Source organism: Amblyomma maculatum, unplaced genomic scaffold (assembly GCF_055883805.1).
Source record: "Amblyomma maculatum isolate TAMU_Amacu unplaced genomic scaffold, ASM5588380v1 scaffold_20, whole genome shotgun sequence".
Lineage (NCBI taxonomy): Eukaryota > Metazoa > Arthropoda > Arachnida > Ixodida > Ixodidae > Amblyomma > Amblyomma maculatum.
The window spans coordinates 17,331-28,363 of NW_028146745.1; the positions used below are offsets into that span (position 1 = coordinate 17,331).

An 11,033-nucleotide genomic window follows, 5' to 3' on the forward strand; every position below is an offset into this window, starting at 1 on the left:
ATCGCCTGTCGTGCTCATTAGAAAGAAAGACAACAGTTATCGCTTTTGCTTCGGCTATCGACATCTGAACAAGAGAACAAGAAAAAATGTTTACCCGTTGCTGCGAATAGACGATGTCTTGGACTGTTTACATGGAGCCCGCTACTTTTCCTCCATCGACCTTCGTAGTGGCTACTGGCAGAAGTCTGTCGACGAACAAGACCGCGAGAAGACAGCTTTTGCACACCCGACGGACTTTACCCATTTAAGGTTATGCCTTTTGGACTTTGCAACGCCCCTGCTACTTTTGAACGAATGATGGACTCCTTACTCCGCGGCTTCAAATGGACGACTTGTCTATGTTACTTGGATGACGTGATTGTCATCTCGCCCTCGTTTGAAAGTCATCTTCGTCGCCTTTCTTCCATCTTAGCACTTTACGCCGTGCCGGACTTCAGCTGAACTCAAAGAAGTGCAGTTTTGGTCGCCGCGACCTTAAAGTGCTTGGCCATTTGGTGAATGCCACCGGCATGCAACCCGATGCCGACAAAGTTCGCGCTGTCAGTGCTTTTTCATCTCCCCGTTCACCCCGTGATGTCCGCATCTTAATAGGACTCTGCTCTTATTTTCGCCGGTCCGTCCCAAACTTTGCCGCTGTTGCTCGTCCTCTCACCAATTTGCTGAAGAAAGGCGTTCCTTTCTCGTGGGCACCATAGCAGGCTAACGCATTCTCCACCCTCATCGCTGTTCTCACCAATCCTCCTATGTTGGCCCATTTCAACCCGTCTGCCTCGACGGAACTTCGCACCAACGCCAGTGGCCACGGGATTGGTGCTATTCTTCTTGCACAGCGACAACGCGGCCAACACTGTGTGATTGCCTACGCCAGTCGTCTCCTGTCATCAGCGGAACAGAACTATTCTATTACGGAACGGGAGTGCCTGGCTCTCGTTTAGGCCGTTGGAAAATTCAGACCCTACTTTTTTCGCCCACCCTTGACTGTAATTACCGCTTACCAAGCACCATGCCTTATGTTGGCTCTCTTCCCTCAAGGATCCTGCTGGCTGCCTCGGCCGCTGGGCACTGCACTTGCAGGAGTATACCTTTTCCGTTGTATACAAATCCGGTCGGCTCCACCAGGATGCGGACTCTCTGTCCCGTTATCCCGTCGATCCCCCTTCTTCTACTGACCATGAGTCGGACCCCTGTGTCTTCTCTATATCGGACTTTTCCCACATAGCCGACGAACAGCGCTTGGACCACACCCTCAGTTCTCTTATCGACCACCTCCGCACACTCAGACGTGACTCTTCCCTCGCCCTGTTCTTCCTTCATGAGAATACGCTATACTGCCGCAACATGCGACCTGATGGCGCTGAGCGCTTGCTGGTCGTTCCCCAACACTTATGGTGTGCCGCTCTCGTACAAATGCACGACGCCCCCATAACTGGTCATCTTGGCCTCTCACGCACATACAACCGCATGCGCCGGCGTTTCTTCTGGCCTGGACTTTACCGCTTTGTCCAACGTTATGTAGCCGCTTGCGGCCTCTGTCAATGCCGGAAGAAACCCCCTGTGCTACCACCTGGACACCTGCAGCCGTGTTGGCCTTGACCTCCTAGGGGCCTTCCCCGAGTCCTTGTCAGGAAACAAATTGATCGCTGTGGCCACCGATTATGCCACGCGGTACGTGATCACTAGCGCCATTCCAACCAGCTGCGCCACAGACGTTGCTGACTTCCTTTTGCACGACGTCATACTTCACCATGGTGCTCCCCGTCAACTATTTACCAACCGTAGCCTCTGTTTCCTTTCCCGAGTTGTTCAGGAAATACTTCGTTCTTGCTCCGTTCGGCACAAGTTCACCGCTGCTTATCACCCTCAGACGAACGGCCTTACGGAGCATTAACCGCACACTCACCGACATGCTCGCAATGTACGTATCCGGCAGTCATCTCGACTGGGATATTAGTCTGCCATTTGTCACCTTTGCATATAACTCTTCGCGTCATGACACTGTTGGGTACTCTCCATTCTATCTTCTCTTTGGAAGAGACCCCTTACTGCCCTTCGACACTGCTTCCCGCCGCTGGCCCCGTCACAACCTATGCCCGTGATACGATCGCCCGAGCCGACGCTGCTCGCCAGATTGCTCGTCACAATCTCACCATCTCTCAAGAAGCTCAAAAACGCCGCTACGACGCTCACCACCGCGATGTGCACTATCCTCCCGGATCTCTGGTGTTGCTCTGGCTTCCGTGCCGTCGTGTGGGGTTGTGTCAAAAACTTCTGACCCACTACACAGGTCCTACCGTGTACTACGCCCAGTGACCGACGTGACCTATGAAATTGCACCGCTCCCCCAAAGTCACCGATTGCTACACCCACTTCCGAAATCGTACAAGTCGCCCGCCTCAAGCCATACTACTCCCCCTCCACACCGCACGCCTAATACGCACCGGGACGTTGCCTTTTGCCGAGGGGGGTAGTATTACCTTGAAACGCGGGACCAAAGTGATGTGCTCTTCGCGTCAAGACACTGTTGGGTACTCTCTATTCTACCTTCTCTTTGGAAGAGACCCCTTACTGCCCTTCGACACTGCTTCCCGCCGCTGGCCCCGTTACAACCTATGCCGGTGATACCATCGCCCGAGCCGACCGAGGAACGCGGGCACGACGAAGCGTTGAGAAGGAGCACGACGCTGACAGAGCGAATACTGCATGGCTACTGTAGTCTTAGCGTCGAGTTCAGCCCATCGCAGTGCCGTCACATTAAGTACATCCCCGTAACAATATTCATGATTTTCGCGCAAGAACTACAGCCTGCAAGCGACATGTCCAGAGAGAATGACATACCTTGTTTCCTAGGTAATTCACCAGCCTAAAAGTAATAATGGCCACTTATTTCAATCCCAAACGCCGCCTGCAATGTACCTAGTGCGTTACAAATGAGCACGCTATAGCCGAAGCCCAGTGCGTCATTCGATGAGTAATGCTCTTCCAGTAGTGAAGTAATTCTGCTTTTTAATGGCATGCGCTGAGTGTCAAAAATTTTCATGTTGGCTTGGAGATCCTTTGTCGTTCCTGTGTACACCTCATGAAACCCAACACCGCGCCCAAGGCTCCAAGATCCCGATGTCGTCGCTGGAGATGAGCTGATACTTATAAGCGCTGTAGCAATGAGTTCTCTAGTCCGTCCGCGACAGCGCTCCTTACCTCTGCGTATTTTATGGCGCAGAGACGGGCCCAATTTTCACTGCAGTCGTATGCAGCAAGGAGAGACACTGGGGTTCGATACAGCAAAGACAACCTGTCTTTCTGTCGCAGACTGAAGCGGTTGCGACTCACAAGACCGCCGAAACACGAACGAACACTGATGATGGCGGTGTTGGCAGCGGCAATGGTACGTACATACGGCGCGTGATTGGCCAGGGTCCATTGCAGCTGAGACATAACAGGCGCCTACTTGAACTGCTTTACTCCAAACAGGAAGTAAGGATTGCAAAACCTAAAATAATTCGCGCAGAGACGCAAGAACACAGATACCGAATTTAAATAAGCACAAAGATGAACAACGATAACCAAAGACAAACACGGGAAACAAGACGTGGAGTGCAATGACGTGTCCCAAACGCCTACAGAAAAGCTCTGAGTCCACAACTTCGCGTTCTCACCCGAGATACGCAGTCTTCAAAAAATCATGTTTCTGTGACACCACAACCGATGAACGACTTATGCATGAGTCAGCAATTATGGTCTTTTAAACTAAGAAACAATACCAACTTTTCCTAATTTCCGTGATTCTACTTTGCCGCATTTACAACCGCTATGGTTCCTGTCGGATTCCAGTAGCCAGCCGCATTTTTCGGCCTGCGGAATATCGTCTGTGAGTAAATGGAGAGCTTCATTCGAAACGCGGTACGAAAAAGATGTAATTGTATTCCTCTTTCATGGGTTACTCGATTTCGAAGGGGAATTGAACTTTCTTATCTGTACCGCAGCCAGCCGCCTTTCCGTTCAAAAGAGTCGCTGTAGTCAGGAAAAAAAAATCATTCTCCTTGTTTAGTTCATCTCTTTCTGGGTCCCTCTAAGGTGCACAACTATGAGCAAGAAAATGGGCCGTGCCTCAACTAGTCCTCTGTTGGTCCTTCTGTGAACGATGACAACTGTGCGGAGGCCGCCGTAGCGCAGGTAGAAACTCCAGTCTCTGACATCTTTTCTTTCAATAATGACTTTCTCTCTCTCTATAAAGACGAAAAAAAGAACATAGTCGAAGCATATGCACCTGTTTTTCTGCCGTGTTTTGTTTCCTTTTCTACCCCGACTCCTTTCTAGTTTTTCTAGCTATCTTAGGTTTTCATATATTTTTTTGTGGGCGCTTTAGAAGTTTCTTGGGCCAGCTTCACCCAAGCGACCACTGAGGATAGGCTCTGTAAAAGCACTCATGCTGTAATCGAAGTAACATAGTGTCCTCCTCGTACTAATAAAAAAAAGATATTTCCGCGTCTCAAGGGGAATTTCAAAAAAGATATATTTCTAATGGGTAATAAAAACGATTACAATAATAAGTTAAATATTCAAAATTCTCTTTGTGATTAGCTTTTAGGTTAAAACGGCCGCTCTCTTCCTAAACACAAAATGGCATTTTATATTGCCCTTTGCTTACAATGTAACAAGGTGCAAAAACAATTGCATACCCTTTATTCCGTTGTAAGATGCTACAACATTCGCATACAATTTTTTTAAATATTTCTCCTTGAAGTAGGCATAACTAAATACTGTTTAGCAATTTCCCAGATCCGCCCTCTATTATATTCACATAAAGTATAGTTCAAAAGAACTCACGGACAAAGTAGCCGCTCTCCAACGTTGGGCCAAAGGTTACTCTTTCTACAAACAGGCCCATATGTGCCAGTAAAAATCATTCAAAACGTATTAGAGAACTAAAGCTTACAACTGAAATTTTTGAACTCTGATGGCTTTAACCGTTTACGGCTAGAACGAATTGATAAAAGTTGTTGAACTGTTCTCATGTGCATGCTTTTGAAAATGCACTGTTCAAATCAGTCGAAATTAAGATTTATGCATGTACTTGCAATTATTAATTCTCTTTGTAGGTTGTTGACAGCCATGTTCAATATAATATTTTGTTTTATTATAATATCCCGGGCAAGCTTTCGGAATTTCCTGCGCAAAGACGATTTGCCGGAGTTTAAGAAATTTTTGTGAACTTGCTGCTCTTTTTGCTGTTAGATATGTTTGAAATATCGATTTTCCTTTTTTGTTCATTGCAGTGCCATGGCCAGGATGAATTTTTGCTTTGTAATATAAAAAGAAAATTGCAACTTATCTTAGCATGTTCTGAAAATTTACTTAAGAAAATAAATAATTATTCAATAAAAATTTTGCCTTTGTTCTCAGCCGATTTTATGATGCCGAAGAGCCTATATGTCTTTGCATTGTAAGCAATTGTTTTCTATAAAACAGAAAACATTGCAGGCTGCACAGATGGCGGTATAAATGGAACTCGCAGCTCGGAGCACCAGTGCCTGATTGCTGCAAAACCTAGACAGTGTTTTCTGTTATTCTAAAAGCTGCAGAATATTTTTGTAGTTTCTGATTCTCTCACCTGTTTCCTTTGTTGACTGCACGCGTTTTTGATGAAGTGCTGCCGGCCTACTCAAACGTATACTACAATGAAGTTGAATGCTGGCGAGCACTGACACAAGAGTAAGCCGACTGAACGAGTTGCGATAACTCGTGACGCTAGTGTTAGAATTTAACATAATATGTAATTATCGGAAGAACTATAAATTGATAAACTTACCTCTTATGTTTGTTTGTGGCTGCTATAATGTGATCTGAAGCTGAAAAATGTTTAACTGCCGTCTGATCAGTCATTTCCTGACGCCGCTCTGCTAACAGCGTTAAAAGAGAGGTTACTCTTCCCTGCAGGTTGAGAAAACAAACTTTAAAAATAGGTTAATGTGCCAAGCTTCCGGCACACGGGACTTTAAATTATTACAAGCTTTGGGGTACGGGCTAGTTGCTTGCTCATGTTGTATAGAACAGCATAAAAGACAAGGACCAAGTTGGACGCGAACAAACACACCTCTGACGAAGGTGGGTACGTGACAAAAAGCACGGCAGACTCGTATTGGGAGCGGGCAGTTCCCCAACACTAAAAACCTGCAACGCGTGCAGCAAATAGCTGAGGTACTGGCCTCTGTGTTCAGCTGAAGAAATTTGCCGAGACCCTGTGACATGTAAGAGAGGTGAATCTTTTCCAGGGTCCGCAGAAAGAAGAGCAGCGTTGCATATTACAAGACATGAGCGGTTTTTTTATTCTGCAAGCTGCGTACTTCTGTCTGCGTCCTCGTGGTTTGCGCTCTTACATCCAACTGTTTTAAATTCTCAAGAACCATAGCGCAATAAATATAACTGAACTAATTTATTTGGAAAATTAAGCACAGCCATAGCAGAAAATTGAAACAATGCAACTCTGTGAAAATTTCACATTTCTGGCTTAGTTAAATATGCGTTAAAAATTTCTAACACAAAGGAGGAGAGCAAGAAAAATAAGGCAATAGAAACTTAAGTAACCAAAACCCCTGAGAAAACAGAATAGGGTGCTGGAAAAAAACTGCACATTTTAGGTGGAAACCTGCATATTGATGGTAGCGAACAGAGAATAACACCAAGAACACAGAGCACAAATAATTCAGGACACATTTTATCCTACAGTTAGTGTGGAAACCACGTGCATATTTTGTGAACGTCACCGCCGTTTATATGAACCGCTCATTGCCTGGAGCTAATTAATCATATCATCACCATCTCCCGTGATATCTCGTTCAACGGTGTGTCCCCATTGACTAAATAGCCTTAAACTAGTCGAAGATAAAAAATTAAAGGCAGTAATGAATGGCATTTGCGGGTGTATAGTTGACCACTGAATGGTGTTTAATAGAAGTTTTAAAAATGCAACAATACAGTTACTGGTATTGGATAGCTGTGCTTAGGCTGTACGTCGGAAAGACGCTTTTGGCGTTTTTATTTCAGATTACTTTCTGGACCGCATCGTGTTTAATATTTTCTTACCTTTGCAGAGCGAATTGCACGATGTGAATGTAGTGTTAGTGCTATTTTATTTGCCCGTATAATACAATATGCCAGGCCTAGGTGAGGCTATGGGAGAAAGGCAAAGCAAGCCTCCTGGCGAGGCCTACATCCCGGACAGACATCGTGGCGACGGGTGGCCGCACAGACAAAAAAAAATTCCCAAATAACAAACGTGCTTACAAAAAAGATGCATTGATAATAACACAACAGTTTGCAATAACGAAGTACAAAGAGACAAAATATACACAAACGAACTAAGCACCTATTTGCAAACGACCAAATAACAGTTTCCACAAAGGATTGAAAAAAAAAAACGGTCACAGAACATTATGAAAACATGACAGTAGCAATGCGGCGGAAGTAAAACAAGTTTACCTGAAAATTATGCAGGATAAAGTATCTTCATCCTTGCCTAAAGTCTAAAAATGTAACATCCTACTGCTATATCAAGAACCGATTTATGAGCATTACACACAGTTGCAATATAAGTAATAATGCTTTGCTATGCGTAGTTGGTTCCAAATTTAACGGTGTGTAGAGCAACAGTACGCAAAACATATGTATTATTTCTAGATATATAGGTATTCCTTAAAGATATGAAGTCGTGCTTGATATTAAACAAAACATAAACCGCCAAAGTCAAATTGTAGGAAAGAAATAATTGCGCACATGAAAGGGATCAAAAAGATTTTCTTCGCCAGGTGAGCTTGTTATGGGAATCGCTTTTATTGCAATTACCCCATACTAAATTACAATACGCAAGATGGCAGTGACAAAGCATTAGTTTTAACGTATTGTGGGTTTTCTTTTTGTGGTTGCACCTTGTTTTTTTTTTGACCTATTGCGTTTACATTACACAAGATTGCGCTCGACGAGTCCCGCTGTGTGATGGTGAATTTGGCCTTTCGCGATTAAGACGCAACAATCAGAAACACGAGATATATAATGCTACTTTTTTTCCTCCCCTATTTAATTTTGCTTCCTGCACTACCTTCTAAGCTGATACTTTTATACTGCTGATTAGTGCGGATAATCGCTAAATGCGCACTTGTATTTTAGAATGCTTATATATCACTAAACCATGAACCCAAAAACTGAAAAAACTCTAATATTCCGAAACACCGCCGCCCTTTGTTGCGCTGGATAGTTGCTCTTTTGGCCAGTTACAGGCGGAGCTTTTCATTATTACGAAAGCCCGCATTTCTTATCATCTTGGTTTCTTTTTCTTGCTAAAAATTAGCAGCCGAGCTATGCCACAGCCTGCAGCTTTAAACAGACACACCAGTAAATGTGCATCGTTATTTCTAAAACACTGTTCGCATTAGTTGTGCAGAGGCAAGGGAGCCTTGGTTACTCGAACAAAAGAGGCAAAAATCTGAATTCTAAATTTGAAGGCACGTCAATAAAACACTTATGCTCCAACAAAACACTCACACCCCCCATTTTAGGCAATGGCCGCCGTCTTGACACCAAGCTCGTACGTCATCGTACGATGAAGTGCGAATCAACTCCTCGGTATTGTATAATTTCACACAATGCTCGCATAAGCTGAATTTATGCCTAACCACATCTTTACTGGACTTCCATTTAAAATAGGAAATATATGCTGAATAATTTTTGGATAGGGTAATCAAGTGTTCTGCGAGTTGCTTTGGCGACTCGAAAGCAAGTGCATTGATATACGACTTATAAGGTGCAATCTGGCTGTAATTAGCGCCGCCGAACACAACAGGTATAATGTGATGTTTTAGAGCTAGGAAAAGCTTTTCTGTTGCGTAATCAACGCATATAGAGTTTTCAAAAGCAAGAATGTAAAAGTAAGTACGCTCAAAATATTTGTAACAACTTTCTTCTTGAGACCTTGGGCAGTTGTAGGCGCCGCATAATCCGTACACATCAACTTGAAGGTACCGCCTCAGTTCTTTAACAAATGCTTCTCGCCGACCGTCCGTCTTGCAGTTGCTTACTGCCCAAACAGCAGTTTTCCGCTTTGATTTCCACAAGGCTTTCAACTTTTTGTCCATACTTACAGTAGAATTTCAGCGAAAAACTTGTCCATATGGGATGCGCAAATCTGAATCTGACCTGTACGTCATGGTCCAATTGAACATGTGTTTTGCATAGCTAAATTTAGAATGCAAAGTATTTGGTGGCGACTCCCTAATAAGGAATACTCACTTTTGAGACTTCAAACGAATGGTCGGTACGTTTTCAATGTCGCGTGCATGAAACACGACGGCTTCACTAAATTCCAATAGCCGCTGGTCGTTTGTGACGACGCAAGTAGCGCGGCAGTTTTCAATCACCTCTTCAGTGTTTCTTGCATCACTCAGATTTCCATACCACGATCCAAAAAACTTTGTCCACATCATTATTCGAGGCAAAAGCTGTGAAGCACTGATGTTCTGCGAGAAACCAGGATACTTGGAGCGGTGACCGTTTAACTGAATGTCAACGTGTTTGGAATGTAGCTGCATGAAGTTCTTTGTTTTTGGAAGGCATATGTAGAAAGCTGTTATTGTTACGAATATCAACAATATTCTCAGAGCTATTTTCGTGAAACAGCTTGATTTGGAATTGAAGAGTACGCAGTCCGGACCTGAAAACAGGAGCAACAAAAAAAATGTTTGGTTATTAGGCGAGCTGTAAGTAATTGTTCTGGTTATCAACTGTAGGTAACCCCAACTGCTAGCACTCAAAATAAAACCCGATATGTTATAGACAATAGCGATCTCTTACAATATACAGATATATTCCTATTCACCATTTAGAGTACACAACTGTGTGTGAGTAAACACTTGGTCAATTTTCATTGCTAGTAAAATATTGCTCGCAAACAAATTCATTGCTCACAAGCATAAAACCTCATCCTATTGCTGCTGTGCATAGACTGCATGTTTGCCACGATACCAGCTTGTATATTCTTTTTACCCCCATTCCTCATCTTTTATCATTTCACAAGATGCCTGTCTTAAGTATTTCACATTGAATGTCTTCCCCCACGTTTCTACCTTTGCATATGATGAAGTACAAAACAAAGAACATTAGCAGGTCAAATATCTTACGCAGAAAAAAAAGCAACTTTTTTCTACTCGCTGCTCGAAACGATCACTCCTTGGTTTATACACCTGACTCCTGGCCACTAAGAACACTTCGTGTTTGAATAGTGCTCGGCCCCCACTTGTCACAGTCAAGACTATGACAGCCACTACGGTGCGAAGCAGCCTCCTTCAATTGGTGTAATAAACTCCTGGCGCAGTACACACCAGCTGCTGTTATTGAAGCGGCCTCCGTAACATTACAAACGTCTTAACTCCTTGCACTCTAGTTTCTGTTTCACCCTTGTTGCGCAAGAAACTTAAGAATGACTTGGGAAGAAAACATGCTCTGCTTGGGTTTAAAGGAACACGGTTAAAAATGACACAAGCGTTTAACGCAAAATGAATTTTTAGCTTAAATATTTGTGTCGTCTTTTAAACCTGTCTTTGTAAGCCCAAAAACCGCACGCAAGAATGTTTCATGTAGACCAACACAAACACTAAAAAACGCTGTGCACCTTCATCAAGGAGGAATGCGATCTCAGGACTGATGTTTCCTCCTCGCCTGCGAATCTGATCATATTGGGATATCATTATATTACCATCGTCTGCAGGAATTTTGCACAGCTCAAAACATCTCAACATTGGTGGAAACCACATTTATGTACAAGCAAGTACGTAGCTCATTAAAAGTCATCATTGTATCACACAGGCTATATATTTATAATCGTTCACAATAGCTCAGCCACCTGATTCTCCTCTTCGCCATTCTCTTCTTTGCTAGAAAACGTCTTGTTTCCTCAGCAATTAGAGGAACAGATTCAAGCAATCTAAAGTTTTCTCCAAGAACGTATTCGCCTTTCTTGGGTACTGAAAGGGGCTGTGAACAAGAAG

At 43.8% G+C, this 11,033-nt stretch overlaps 1 pseudogene; it reads right to left on the reverse strand.

Moving 5' to 3' along the window:
- Window positions 1-8,531: 8,531 nt before the first annotated feature.
- On the reverse strand, window positions 8,532-9,578 carry LOC146171493 (alpha-(1,3)-fucosyltransferase C-like; annotated as a pseudogene).
- Between the last annotated feature and the right edge of the window lie 1,455 nt (window positions 9,579-11,033).